The sequence below is a fragment of the Lolium rigidum genome, chromosome 1 (genome assembly GCF_022539505.1).
Source record: "Lolium rigidum isolate FL_2022 chromosome 1, APGP_CSIRO_Lrig_0.1, whole genome shotgun sequence".
NCBI lineage: Eukaryota > Viridiplantae > Streptophyta > Magnoliopsida > Poales > Poaceae > Lolium > Lolium rigidum.
Window position 1 is genome coordinate 267,030,067 of NC_061508.1, and position 15,387 is coordinate 267,045,453.

At 46.2% G+C, this 15,387-nt stretch overlaps 1 long non-coding RNA gene across 1 annotated transcript; it reads left to right on the forward strand.

Moving 5' to 3' along the window:
- Positions 1–6,613: 6,613 nt before the first annotated feature.
- LOC124683662 lies at positions 6,614–9,496 on the forward strand. Its single transcript, XR_006996776.1, has 4 exons — positions 6,614–7,040; positions 7,133–7,341; positions 8,244–9,137; positions 9,352–9,496. It is a non-coding gene; the product is annotated as an uncharacterized LOC124683662 (long non-coding RNA).
- Positions 9,497–15,387: the final 5,891 nt, after the last annotated feature.

Here is a 15,387-nt window from a genome sequence, read left to right on the forward strand (position 1 = left end):
GGGAAGAGTCGTCCTCGACTCTTGTTCCTTCTCACCGACGGTGTAGTCCAAGACGGTTCTCCCATGTTGTGGTAGAGGGAAAAAGTCGCGGTCGAAGAAGAACTTGGGGAAAAACAACTTGCGAATGGAAAGCTTGTGCATGCCAAATTTGTGATCGGCAAACAAAAGGCTCTCAATAAAACACGAAGCATCAAGTCGTTTCTCCAAGAGGCATTTGGCAAAAATGGGAACCAAAAGAGTGTCGATGTATCCAAAATGTGGTAGGGTAAAAATTTGTGCATGTAAGAGTTGTAAGGTGTCAAAAATGTGTGGTGTAGCATTGTCCCAAACAAGTGGAACAAACAAAAGGCAAGTGTCGGCGGCAAAATTTGGGGCAAAATTGTTATGTGCAATGGCAAAGCGATGGAGACTTCGAACTTGGGAGAGTATGGTTGGCGTGAGCCGAGTATGAGTGTCCTCAAGTGTTAAAGAATCCATTGCAAGTGCCAAAGATGAAATAAGAAATACAAAGAAGAGCAACTTTTTGTGTGACATGTGGCACAAGATGCATAAGGTGTCTCTCACATGTATGACATGGTCCTTGAGATTGTCGGAGTGTATGATGAAAGCATCAAGACATGCAACAACCATTGTGCCAACAAGATGTTTGAAGATATGTTGCATAAGAGGCACAAGAGGTGACGAGGAGTTGGACCAAACCGGAAACTCGACAAGGCAAGTCGGAAACACACGAGGGCGAAGGCTTGTGGGAACATACCCTTTGGTGTGATTCCCGCGGGTTAGGTCCTTGATGGGGTAGCTCTCAATTGCGCGTTTCGTGAGCTCATGCTCCGTAGCGGTGGAGGTAGTCATTCGGGTACCTATACACACAAAAGAGAAAACAAAAAGCGTGTGTGCATGGTAAAGGAATACATCATCCATCATGATGTTCCATGTCTCGTGCACATCACCATGAGTGTCAAGCAAGATAGTATGAAATGCATGGCGATAGTGCAAATGGCAAGAAGGTGCATTCATGGCGTGTGGCAACTCATGATCATCAAAAATGGAGAAGGCTATGGGGGCCATCTCGTGGACAATGAAATAAGCATTCTTGCATACCAAGCATAAGAAAGAGCAATTGTTCGCAATCTTGGATGCAAGGATCATGGAAGATTGTAAACATTTGGGGCAAAGCATGCGGAAGCTAATGTCATCCTTGTCATTATCATTGCAAGCTATACATGGTAAAGAGAAAGTGGTCGACATATTGCAAGCAATGGTAGAAAAATTGAAGCTCTCATAGCATGGCATGGTCATGGTATCACAAGCATTCACTTCCACATGATCAACAATGTTATCAAGCAAAGTATCGCATGGGAAAATGAAAGTAGCATGTGACGTAGCAAGTGTATCATCAAGATCATGCATGCACTCATAAGTCATCATGTCCACTAGTGGGATCATGGCATCACCAACACCTATGTTGTTACCTTTGTAGGCCGACTCATTTGAAGTAGGTGTTGTGGAAGTAGGAGGATCCATGTGGTCAACATGTCCATCTTGGAGCAAGCATGGTGAGATATCATCATCTTCATGCACCATGTACATCTTCTCCATGATCGGGAACTCGTCCTCCGTGGAACCTAGTGCAACATAAGAAGACACCATAGAGGGAGAGGTTAATGTGTTAGCAAATGCGATGTCCTCCATGGACCTATGATCTACCTCTCTCAACTCACTTAGTGTATCACTCATGTCCTCCAAACGGAAGCACTCAAACTCACATATGGGGTGGAAGTCGCTCAACTCACTATCACTCTCACTCAAGTGGGCTAAGTGGCTCTCATGCTCACATGGGATTGGTACCAACTCATCAATCAAGTATATAGGAGTAGGCTCGACTTTCTCATCTCCATGCGCCTCCTTGGTTGAAGGGAAGTTCCCATGCTCAACCATCTCAACTCCATCGCCTCCCAAGTCGTCCTCCATCGGTGGCGCCGTCGTGTCGTGGAGAGCTAGGCTCGGATCCACATCATCCTTGCGTTGGCCTTGGAGGTCTTCATCTTGAAGTGTGGGCGCCGTAGGCTTCTTGGTGGCTTGGGCTTGTAGCTCGTCGAAGTGGAGCATGTCGGTGCTCGTCGATGTGCATTGCCATGTCATGTGACCCTTGGCTTTGCATACCTCACATAGGAGATTGGGACATTCCCGTGGAGGGTGGCCTTGTTTCTTGCACTTGTAGCATCGGAGTCCATAGGCATATGACGAGCTATAGTCCATTGTGGTGGTGTCACAAGAGGTGGAAGTCGCCTCATGAGGAAGGTATGCGCGATGTGCACTTGCCATCCTTGTAGTGGTAGACACCGAATGATGGTGTTTGTCGTCTTCATGTCGAGGGTCTCGTCTTCGTGCATCATCACCATGGCTTGAGTGGTGTCGTCGAAGATCCGTGGAAGATGTTGGTCGATGGCGCTCATGGGGTGGCTTGTGTCGGCGATGATCACGGGGTGACATATGTCGATGGGAGCCATGCGACGGTGGTGGTCAACGATGATCATGAGAAGGTGTATGTCGATGACGATCCTTGACATGCCTAGAGGATAGCTCATGTGGCTTGGCATGTTGCTTGTGGCGCCTTGTGGAGCTTGGAGAAGAGTGTCGATGATGATCATGTTGGGGACGCTCTTGATGCTCAACATGATGTGCTTGAAGTCGACGATCTTGTGCATAAGCACTCTCATGGTGGCGCCTTGTGGAGCTCGGAGAAGTGTGTCGATGACGCTCATGATGGGGACGCTCTTGATGATCCATATGATGGTGCCATCGTGGAGGTCCTCTATCTTCATATGTAGCTCCATTGGCCAAGTAGGTGACTAGGTGAGGCTCCGCCATGGTGTCGATGTCGTAAGCGTGGCGTTGCTCCACCATGTCGTCCATGCTTGATGAGCCATTGTCGATGTAGAGCTCGTCGAAGTCGTCCTCAAAGTGGTGCTCCACCATGTCGTCCATGTCGATGATGCTTGGGGAGCCATGGTCGTTGTCGAGCTCCTCGATGTCGGAGATGTCGGTGATGCTTTCAGAGCCATAGTCGGAGTAGAGCTCCACATGTTCCTGCACATCCGTGGTGCTTGAAGAGGACTCCTCCTCGAAGTGCTCCGTGTACTCCTCCGTATCTTCTTCGTCGCTATACATGTTAGCACGATGGTATCTATATGGTGTATGTTAGTGGAAGAACACTACCTCGCAACCTTACCGTGGTATGACAAGATTGGGGTGATCCAACAAGCCGAGAGTTAGAACAAATGTATCGGGTACTCACACAAAAGCACACGCAAAAGCTAGCAAATATGGTGTTAGGTGAGTATGGTGGAAAGCCAAAAGACGAAATCCGAAATCAAGTGTATTGTCAAGAGTGGGTAAAATCGAAAAATTCAAATGTCAAAGTGATGATCACTATAAACACGGAAAAGTTGTGGAACACACACACGGGATAAGCGGGGTTAGTGCAACCAAAAGTGAGCGGAAAAGTGTATGTAAGGGTGCTCGGTGTCACACTAACACAAGGAGAGGCAAAGCTTTGGTTGCAAACGGAGAGACAACTAGATTCACACGCGGCCTCTCTTCTCTTTTCTCTCTTTTGCTTAAAAGCTTTTTCTCTTTTTGTATTTGGTGGCACTTGCACTCTTTTGTATCTATGGTGGCACTTGCACTCTTTTGTATGTATGATGGAACTTGCACTCTTTTTGTGCTTTTCTTTCTTTTTCACGCTTTATGTTAGCGTTAGCTCGCTTTTGCTATCTTGCCACACGAGTTTTCCTTAGAAGCTTGACTCCACACTACACACACACCTCACAATCGGGGCCACGTGCAATGTCTCGCAACACTTGATAAGCAATACTCGATAGGATAGATCGCAAAGAAGAGGGGTTACAAGGGGAATGCAAGTTATACCTAAGATGTTAGGCGGTGATGAACACACAACTTGCGATGAAGGCGGTGGTGTCAAGAGTACGGTTGCAAGTCCGGGGTGCCGAGGATGTCGTCGCTTGCTTCGGAGCCGCGGGTTAGTTTCACAAACAAGGCACTCAAACCGGAACAAGCAAACACAAGTTAGCGGAAGAAAAGGGTCAAAGTAGCTTGGCGGTGGTGGCGGTGGTAAGCCGGTGGTGGGTGGTGTCGATGCTCTTGCGGTTGCGGCGGTGGTTATGGGGCCGCGGTGGTGTGTACCGGTGGTTTGGGAGGGTGATGGAGCTTGCCGGTGGTGGAGAGGAGTGGGGGTGGTCGGCGGCGGAGGTGGGAGTGGTGGCGCCCGGTTGGCGGCCGGTTGACCGGCTCGCGGCGGCCGGCCGCCGGTTGCAGCGGCCGGTTGACCGGGTTCTGGCCCGGTTGGCGCCCGGTTGGGCGCCCGGTCTGACCGGCTCTGGCGCCGGCCTGCCCGGTCTGCAGCCCGGTTGAGCAGGTTCTGGGCCGGTTTGCGTTTTTCTCTCCTGTTCTTGAGCAAAACTCGTCCAAATCGACCCAAATCGAAGGAAAACGATGGAATTGGGGGGCTAGAAGTGGGGGAAATAGTAGATCAAGCACCATAACATCGAATCCATGGACCAAAACCACTCAAAAGGAAACGAAATCGCAGATCCGTCCAAAGGCAAATTAGGGCTATTTTTGGGGAGTTTTTTGGAAAAAAATTTAGAGACGAAATTGGGTGGGTGGAGGGTCAAATCCGCGGAAACCAAAGGCTGCTGATACCATATGATGAGGTCTAAGACCCCGTTTGTGGCCCGATCTTGCGGTTGACCCGAAATCCAAAGGGGAAGGAGAGGGAGAGCGCGAAGAACACGACGAACACGAAGAACACGAGGAACTCACGCACGCACACCAACCCGATACAATCGATACTTACCCCCGTGGCTCGATGAACCACGCCAATAGAATCAACCCGGAAGAGACGCGCAGTAGAATTCCGAGCGGAGAGATTGGTGAGGGAGATGAATCTAGGAGTGGGAGAGAGAGTGGGTAGCACTAGAATCTCACACACCAAATCCAATCATCCAACAAGGGTAGCCTTGATACAAAGGGGATGAAACCCTAGGGAGACAAAGCTCAAATCCATGTCTAAGCCGAAATTTTGTCTTAGGGGTAAAGGGGATGACCTAGGTGCTTATATAGAGGTACAAGGCGACTTGGGTCGAAAAGGTACGCGGTTGGTCGACTCGGGCCGTTTCCGGTCGAGTCTGTCCCGTGAAATCCGGTCAACCGGGTTTCAACCGGACTGTAGACCGGCGGCTCGGTGCCGGGGCCGGTCAACCGGCCGCCAACCGGGAAGTTCGCAAAAGTTTCCCGGTTTGGCGTCGGTACGATGCCGGTTGTCGCCGGGGTGGATCCGGTCTGGGGCCCGGTCTGACCGGCCCTGGGACCGGCCTCCGGCCCGGTTGGCCGGCCTCTGGACCGGCTGGGCCTCTTCCTCCCGCCTCTTCTTCCTCTTCCTTCTTCTCTTCTTTCCTTCTTCTCTCTTCCTTGCACCATGGGAGTTCCTTCTCTCCGGTTCCTCGATGACTCTTGTACCTAATGACATGTAACACACCGACATGAGGTAGCATTCCATCCAAGGTATTGACGAGGTCAAGTGTCGAGAGGAAGGAGTTCACCTTGACATATATGGTGGGGGTTTGTGTTGTTGGTCCACTTGGGGGACTCCTTGGCCATGGTGTAGCGTCGATGATAGTCGGGGCTGCACTTGTTGGTCTTGAGGCGTAGGTGTCCAAAGGCCACCCCGCATCATGCATGCTCTACAAACAGTTTCTGATGACCATGACATTGGAAATTTATGTCATGCGTTGTCTCCTTCCTATAGAGCGTTTGTTGCCTCCTTACATACTGTGTCAATCCCAAAGGATTGGAAAACTGCAAAGCAAGATCCAAAGTGGCGTGAAGCAATGATATAGGAGTTGGAAGCACTGAAGAAAAACAAGATATGAGTGCTAACCACACTATCGGCAGAAAAGAAAGCAGTAAGTTGTAAGTGGATCTATATTTTGAAGTTGAATCCTAAAGGCATGGTAGAATGGTACAAGGCTACACTACAAGAAATGTGTTGACTTGTGACCTTTGCTCAGTGACCCTAGATAAAATCGTCATGATTCTATGACAATTTTGTATGGAATGGTCGTTAGTTGTTTTGAGGGAGCCAAAACCCTTTAAAATTAAGACGATGCGAGTATAAACGTCATTATTTCGTAGCACGAAATCGTCATAACCCGAATCACACGGTCTACGGCGATGAATTAAGATTGTCGTAACTGTGTATAAGATTTTATTTTTTGAAAAAAATGGTGACTAGACTAACACCTAAGCAATTCGCCTACGTGAAATGTCTATCAATGTGGCCATTCAAATTTCCAAAGGTGTCTGTCGCCGCCAACGATAAGAAAGAGAGAAAAATTTAACTACCACAAATTCATGGATCTCAATAATTGGTTCCCGCTGGCGGTCACATTTTCGGCCCGCGCCCGCCCGCCCTCTTTCCCCGCCTTTTTTTTGTTTAATTCCCGCGCACACCGCACTAGTAAGAGAATTTTGTTTTTGGTTTTAAGTCAGGTCTAGCAACCAGCGGGCGCAAGAAACCCTAGCTCTTTCTCCCTGTGCTCTTACGCCGCCGCCACCCCCGCGAGGAGAGAACTTCGACAGCAGTCATCCCCGTTAGATTCCCCTCGCGAGCCAGACCCCCTCCTCTCCTCCGGTTCCCTTTCGCCGTGCGCTCGCCGGATCTGGTGGTAGAAGACAATTTCGGGCATCCCCAGGCTTGGTAGGCCATCCAACGGCCTCGAGCCTGTCTTCTCCCGATGACATCAACCGAGTCCGTGCGGTTCATGATGGCGTCCGCCACGGGTTTCCTCGTCGTCTCGTCCACCGCGGGCTCCCGCATCCTCTCGCTCTCATCCGGCTTCCTACGCCGGGGGAGGCGCATCGATGCTCGGCCCCTCCGGATCTGGTTGAAGAAGACGACCCCCGGCTCTCCCAGGCTAGTCCGGCCGGATTGTTCTTCATTCGCTCCCCCGAAGACGGTCTGCTCCACATCTGCCACCTGTCTATCCCTCTTCCCTCAGGCTCGGACGTTTCTTTCTTAATCTTCCTCTTATGCGCTGCTTCTTTGCAGGAACCTATGACGTTGATTTGCGGTGGGAACCCGAAGACGGCGACCTCCACGCTTTGCTGGGGCATGAACCAACGACCAGGGATCAGACCCAGACCCAGACCTTGCCTTTCGCTTTAGGGGCCTCCTCGACCAGATCCCCTCCGGCTGGGTCTTCCTCACCGACGCCGGCTTGAGGACTGGACGAACTGCTACGCAGAAAACCAGATCAGGTGATTGGCGGGACATCTACTTCCTGTTTTAGATCGACCCAGTTTTTAACCCGTGTTGTATAGTTGAGGTTTTGGGATACCAGTAGCTATGCCTATGAATAGAAGATTTATTCGGTTGTATAGCTGCAGCAAGAAGTTCGTTATACTCTAGCTAGATGAATGTGTTGGTGTTGACATTCAACGAATGTAGTTGGCTAGGCTTGTGTGTGTGCAAATCATAGAAAATTACATAGTTATTCCTCGATCTGATAGGTTTTGTGATATATCTTGTGAGTTATATTGGACTGCACTTCATTGAACTGATACGTATTGCACAGTATGCTCACAGGGCGTGTGCGAGAAGGGAGTTGTAAGCAACTGTTGCATCTTTAGTTCTGTTTGTGGATGAACTGAAAGTTATGCATGCTCTGTTTTTGCCATTCCTATTATTAAGTCATCAGTTCACATGCGCCCTTCATGGATTCACCATTATCTTACATTCATAAGAGTATATGACACAAAATTTGGAAAAGTCCCCCGTAGCTAGTTGATGATTCACATGACTAGATAATGGGATCGAACATTGACCAGACATAAAATTTCTCAAACTTATTCAGACTATATTGCTCAGCTTCACACGCATTCAGTCTGAATGCCCTCCTCTATTTAATTGTATAGTAGCTTCATGAAGGTTGAACATGAATTTGGTTATATCCACGAGGCATCGATATTGTCTATTAGGTGCAGGGGAAATGTTTGCAAACCAGGTTTTACCTTTTGCTACGGTCCTGTACACCCCTCCACCCCATCCCACCTATTGTGTACATGTTCTCTTTGCACATAAACTTGGTTGATTCATTTCTTGTTGAGTTATGTACTGCCTGCTCTGTTTTTCTGCTTCTAATTTGTGCGGCGGGTTGCAGAAGTAGAGCAAGGGTAACCAAATGGAGAAAAAAGGCGCTGATATCTGGCCACACCAACTGCTGTCCAGTAAGGTGCCGAAGTACAAGCAGATAATCCTCTGTCAGTGCTCCAAGGTGAAGATGGGCAAGTTCCTGGAATAAGCGCTGCCTGCTTGAACTGGCCTGATTCTTGACCTCCTTCCACAAGGATAGAGCTAAGAAACTCCTATCATCGATGAATTTAACTTCAATGAAACATGAAGTCTTACTGTGCACATGAATGCATACCTTTTCCCGAATGCATTTGTTACTTCATTAGTAAAATAAATATATGCCATGCCTTTGGTACATTCTTTGCCATGTAATCTGTAGTGTTTAATTCCTTTCCAGTAAATTGGCCCTTTTATTCTCCCTGATGCCAAATTGTAATCAGCTAGTAGGTACTTCAGGACTAACAGCTTTGACAGTAGAAACACAGGTTATTGAGATGGCTTGTACTTTTGGTATGGTTTTCAATACAATATCTGCTATACATCTTACTGGTTTTTAAAATGACTTGTATGTTTTTGCTACTCGTTATTGGATTAATGTTGTTCTTTTCATAGCGGTAGTTCATGTACTTCTAGTGAAGATTGTATTTTCCTAAAAATATTTTACTTCGAACACCGAACTCTGAACCTCATCGGGCTGTGTGTGCTTTGCAGGCCAGTGATTTGATTCACAAAACAAACAACCTTGTACTCCTCGTGGCAGATTCTCTTCATGGAGAAGAGCATCCTAAACAAGATGTCATGGACCATCACTGTTCACACTTAATCATGGTGTGGTTTGCCAAGGCCAACGGTAGAAACATGGTTTATGTCAGCTTTTGCTTCTCCCTTCTCTCCTTTGCCTACAGTGCGTTTACAAATTAATGTGAGTGATGCTCTAGTAACTAATTTCACATCTCACAAATACCCCATCTGTCACAGTAGATCCACTATTGATGATTGTTGTGATATGTGTTTTAATGCTTGTTCTTGAGCTACTGCCACTTTGAGCTGCCATAGGTTTATATATTCAGCTAGGTTTATATATTCTAGGCATTCCTTCCATTCAAGCTAAAACGGTGGATGTTCTTTTTTGACAGGAGCTCCAGGCTGAAGAAGTTTAAGAATCTTGAAGTTGTGAAGCCCAACTCAGCAAATACTAGCTACTTATTATGATAGTCAGCATATCTGGGTTGTAATTATACTGTAATGGTTGTAATGGAGTAAAGTTAGCAGATATTTAAAGATTTTCACTTGTTCTCTCTATCTGTTTGAAATATCATCATGTCTGATCTGATAAATAGAAATCTCATCCCACTTCTGTAGACGTTTTTCAATTTTGGATGGTCGGCCCAGCTGACTGGTAGGGCCAGATTTAAATATAAGTCCGAAATAAAAAAATATAGATTATAAAAGGTTGGGCCCAATAAGAAAAAGGCCAAAATATTTGGCTTGGCCCATTCGCCAAACATAATTGATAGAAAAAACAGAAACATGCTTAGTTGTTGGGCTTGGCCCATTTGGAGCACCAAAATGGACTGGGCTGATTTTAATTAACGACGATTCCATTTCGTCGCAATTTTGCCACGTCAGATTGACACGTAGGATCTGATGTGGCGTGGCCAAATTGCCAGTGACGATATTGGACCGTCATAGAGGTTACGACGATCCAATATCGTCTTAGACGACTATGACATTTTCAAACAAATCGTCGTTATAGTTGTTTCCTGACGCTCCGTTTTTGACGATGCATTTTTTGTCATAAAATCGTCATAGATGAAAAACTGTGACGATATATTGACGAAAATGGAGGGTCGTAGGTTAACAAATTTCTTGTAGTGCTAGATTGGTCGCTGGAGGGTTTAGTTAAACTTATGGAGTTGACTATGATAAGACGTTTGTTCCAGTAGCAAATATGAACACAATAAGGATATTGGTTTCCTGCGCTGCTAACTTTGGGTGGAAGTTGCATCAATTAGATTTCAAAGATGCCTTCTTACATGGTGACCCGCATGCAGGAAGAAGTATACATTGAGATACCACCAGGTTTTGGTACCTCACAAATCACAGTAAAGTTATGTAGGCTGAAGAAATCCTTGTATGGTATGAAGCAATCACCAAGAGCTTGGTTTGATAGGTTTGCACGTGTTGTTTGCGGTATGGGGAATGGTCAATACAATGGTGACCACACGGTGTTCTACAGACACTATGATCAGAAGATCATCATTATTATAGTCTACACTACTAGGAAAAGGCCTATAGCTGCAAATATTGTTGCCGGCGCACCAACAAAGATGCCCGTCGGTGCTAAATACTACCGGCGCGCCATGTTTCGGCCGCGCCGGTGATGACCCTATACCGCCGGCGCAGGAAAAAATTAGTGCGCCGGGGATAAGGCTGAACCAGGTCCTGACCGAACTGACAACCGCAGCTCCCCTTACTGCCGGCGCACCACCATGTTGGTGCGCCGGTGGTAATTTGCTTACCACCGGCGCACCTACAAGGTGGTGGCCGGCAGTAAGGTTGGCTGCAATTTTTCCTCTCCAGTCTCCACCCCCCCCGTGGACCGCCTTTTCAGTTTTCGAAAAAATAAAAAAATGATAGATAATTCAAAAAATAAAATCCTTTGAAATGCCCATGTAATATGTCATCTTGTTTTAGTGAAAATTTAAAAATATGAATTTTGATGTATTATGCAAAATAGCGTCATCTTTCGGTAAAACGGGATTTCTGGTTGCATACGACCTCCGATGAAAAACTTTTTTATATCAAAATCTATCTACGCGAAATTTGCTATCCGAATTCAACCGCCTACAGCCGTTTGGAGAAAAAATGGATTCGTCATTTGGAAAACAGAAACATGATTTTTTTCAGCTTTTAGATTTTGATGAAAAAAAATGAAAAAATTACCCCTGGCGCACCACCTTAGTAGGTGCGCCGGCAGTAACCTATGGTATATATATACTCCACACATACCTGTGCTCCTCACTTTCACATTTTCCTTCTCTTTTCCTCCTCCTCCTCCTCCTCCTCATCTACTACACCGAGCTACTGCGGCGAGCTCTTCCGGCGACCTTTACTGCACCGACGGCCACGATGGCCACCGACGGCCACGACGTCCTCCGGCCTCCTCCACCACCTCCGGCCTCCTCCACCACCTCCAGCCTCCTCCACCACCTCCGGCCTCCTCCACCACCTCCGGCCTCCTCCACCACCTCCGGCCACCTCCATCAACTCCGGGCTCCCCCACCTACTCTGGGCTCCTCCACCTCCGGCCTACTCCTCCTCCTCCTACACCGACGTGACGACCTCGGGAGCTTCCGCCATCCTCCTGCACCTCATGTACCTCCTACACCGGCGCAGAGACGACAACCACTGACTAGCTAGATCTAGATTTGATTTTTTTTTGTTTTCTTGTATAACTTACCGCCGGCGAACAAGACAGGTGCGCCGGGGATAACGCGAGTTACCACCGGCGCACCAACTGGTGCGCCGGCAATAAGCGATTATCACCGGCCTGTTCCCACCGGCGGGCTCTAGTGCGCCGGAAATAGGCCTTTTTGGTGCGCCGGCAATAAGCATTTTCCTAATAGTGCTACGTGGATGATATTATCATCACTAGAGATGACCATGAGGAAATAAAGAGATTGAAGGAGTGTTTGAGCAACAAGTTTGAGGTAAAAGATTTGGGCAACCTTAGATACTTCATTGGCATAGAAGTGGCCCGGACAGAGAAAAGAATATCTTTGTGTCAGTGAAAATACACCTTGGACCTCTTGAGTGATATGGGCATGATGGGATGGCATGCAGCCCCTACCCCAGTTGAACAAAATCATCAAGTGATGGCACAGTCAGGTGAGCTAGTGAATAAGGAAGATAATCAGAAATTGGTTGGGAGGCTATTATATGTATGTCATACCAGGCTGACATTACATATGACGTGAGTATTGTGAGCGGATACATGCATGGACCGAGGAGTGGGAATCTTGATATAGTGCACAGAATCTTAAGATACTTGAAGGGGATACCGGGAAAGGGGTTGTGGTTTGCAAAGAGTGGACATCTTGAGGTGGATGCTTATAGTGATTTGGATTGGGCTGGTTGTCAAGATGATAGAAGATCAACCTCGGGCTACTGTGTGTTTGCGGGAAGAAATCTGGTGTCGTGGAGAAGCAAGAAACAAACAGTTTAGTCTAGATCAACAATAAAAGTTGAATATAGAGCTTTATCTCAAGGGGTAAGTGAGATGATCTGGGTAAAGTACCTACTGATTGAGTTAAACCTTCCGAGAAAGGGACCCTTGAGAGTCTGGTGTGACAATCAGTGAGCCATAAGTATTGCAAGCAATCCAGTTCAACATGATAGGACAAAACATGTGGAAATTGATCGTTTCTTCATCATGTTGGGATCATCAAGTACCTACTCGTGTTAGCTCTAGGCAGCATATTGCAGATTGTTTGACAAAAAGATTAGGGACAAAAGACTGTAACTTGGCATGTGACAAGATGGGATTGATAGATATCCACCACTCATCAAGAGATCCTGGTATCTGTTTCAATTATGCAGAGGCTGGGTGCACACCTTCCATTTCAAAAAAAAAATCTATTTCACTTGTTTATAGAAAATGCATTTGTTGTTTAACTCCTAGTCTATTTCACGTGATTTCAACCCCTGGGATCATTACCTACCTACGAAAGAAATGGTTGACTCTGAAGCAGCTGGAAACTATCCTACACTGCACACGCGTGTATGGATGAACATTGGAGGGAGGTAATCTACGGTTAAGCACTACTATGGACTGTATCTCATGCAGAAAATCAGGGAGAAGAGCAAGGACTGGTTCCTTGCCGGCGCAAAGGGTCTATCGGATCTCTTGGGCTGACCGTGTTCTGTGGTTTCTTTCGGGGGGCAGGGGGTGTCCCCCCTCCCCTCCCCTTTTCCTTTTTTTCTTTTATGGCTTCGGCTATTCCCTTGTTTGCTTCTCCTATATCAATATAAGGCAAAAGCTTTTTTGCCCGTTTCAAAAAAAATACTATAAACTATATCTGATTTCTCGGTGTGGGTTTCTGCCCACACGTAGCCACGAGGCCACGTCCCAACCCTAAACTGGACCAAATGCTTGGTGATCTAGCTTAGTTTGGCACGCTCAACTGCTCCAAATGAGCGCGTTGTTGGACTGGCGCATTGATCATGACTAATCACTAGTCCCAAATAAAAGTGCCGAATTAGATTTCTGATGGAGACATCTAAATGTTTCCTCTTGGCTGTCTTTTTTCGGATTTCTAGTGGCAGCTTTAAAAAGTACTCATTCAGTTTTTAAATATAAAGTATGTTCAATTAGTTTTGCCAAATCAAGTCTTTCGCCAACATATGTATTTTCACACAACGGGTTCATATTCTCCTATGAGCCAAAGTGGATTTCCTTGAATATGAATCCAACTATATTAGTTTCACATCACATAAAACTGCATATCGATAAAATAATGGTTGGTCAAATATTTTCTTAACGAAATTCACTCATGTGGTAGTGGTCAGCTTATTTGTTAGCTAATCACAAAGACATGGTAATTTTCCTAGACTACGAACCACTTTTGTTCGCAGGATTCCCAAATATATAGAAATGAAAAAGGTAGGAATGGGATTTTATGTCATATTTAATGCTACATGAATTAGAAGCACATGGTTATGTAATACATGTCAGTTTGGTTGCATTGCAAAAAACACAGAAATTTTTCTACTAAAAGTTGTGTATGCCAGAGTTGTCATATAAACAAAGTAAATATTTATGATGTTGGACTTAAAGGAAATTCTTCCATGGAATTGAATGAAAAGTAGAACATAGACAAGATCACATGGTTTCAGATCCTACAATCATTTGAACCAAATAACCCGGAGTAATAAACACAATCTTCAGTACAACTCAAAATCTGAAGGATCTCTCGGGCTACGTTCGAAGTACTCTAGGAAACCTACACAACTGCAAAGAATCATCCACTGCAAAACAACGGGCCTAACCACAATCATGACTACTAGAGCACAGAATAACAACCACCACCAGTAGAGAGCGACCGCCATTGGCACAAGCAAATTTTGGATAGAAGGGCATGAGAGCGCCTAAAAGGATGACCGTGCGAAGACCACACAAAGAGGCGGTCACACGTGCAACCGGTCTAACTGGGATGCAAGCTGGATCTCACCCAATATCCTTTTCATTTGGAGATTTCTGGTTCCAAGTTTGGACCAAAATCAACCTAGAAATTTCCAAATAAAGTACAAGCAGGATATATATTGGATTGGCACCTTAAGTTTAACGCCACCAAATTTTCAACGAGGAAGAAGAGATTTGATGATAGAGCGGAGGATGACACGTTGGGGAGGACAACATACGGCCGTGCCGAGATGACTTAAAATAATACTCTACTCAATTCGTCCATAAAAGAATGGTCAGAGATGTATCTAAATTCGGATGTATCTATATATATTAAATAGTATCTAAGTACATCTAAATTTAGAAAAAATTGCAAACACCCCATTTATGTGCAGAGGTGGTATGAAGAATCCAACTTAAAAGACAGATCAAACGATGATGTATCTCTGAAAATTGAATACGAACATGACTAAATTTAAATCTAAACGGAAAAGGTAAAATCGAGCCGATAGTGTTCACCGTCGCCATCGACACGACTGCAAGCGTGGCAGTATTTAGTGCAGTGACTGACTGCAATGCAAGTTGCAAGCATAATGGCAGTGGCCGCCGTTGCTGACTGACAAGACCGACTGGTATAGTAAAAGAATATATCGCGTCCGATCCACGAGTCAAGAAGTCTTCCCGATCAGTGCAGCTCATGGTGGTACCGCCTCCCCGTAGCTCCAGCTTTAAGCTAGCGTTTACGCTACTCAGAATCGTTTGACGAGTACTCCGTCTTTACGTGCCATCTGCCGTGTTATTGCTTTCCTCGATCAACGGACTATCCTAGCATCGCCAAATTGTTGGCTAGTTCAACCGTAGGGGTGCCTTTTTTATTAGGGAATATTTTAGGACGCGGCGATTTTGATCCCGAGCGCATCTACTCCTGCGCGGCCATTGGTCAGCTAGTGCATTGGGTGGTGTGCCGCTTCATTACACCTGAGGAATA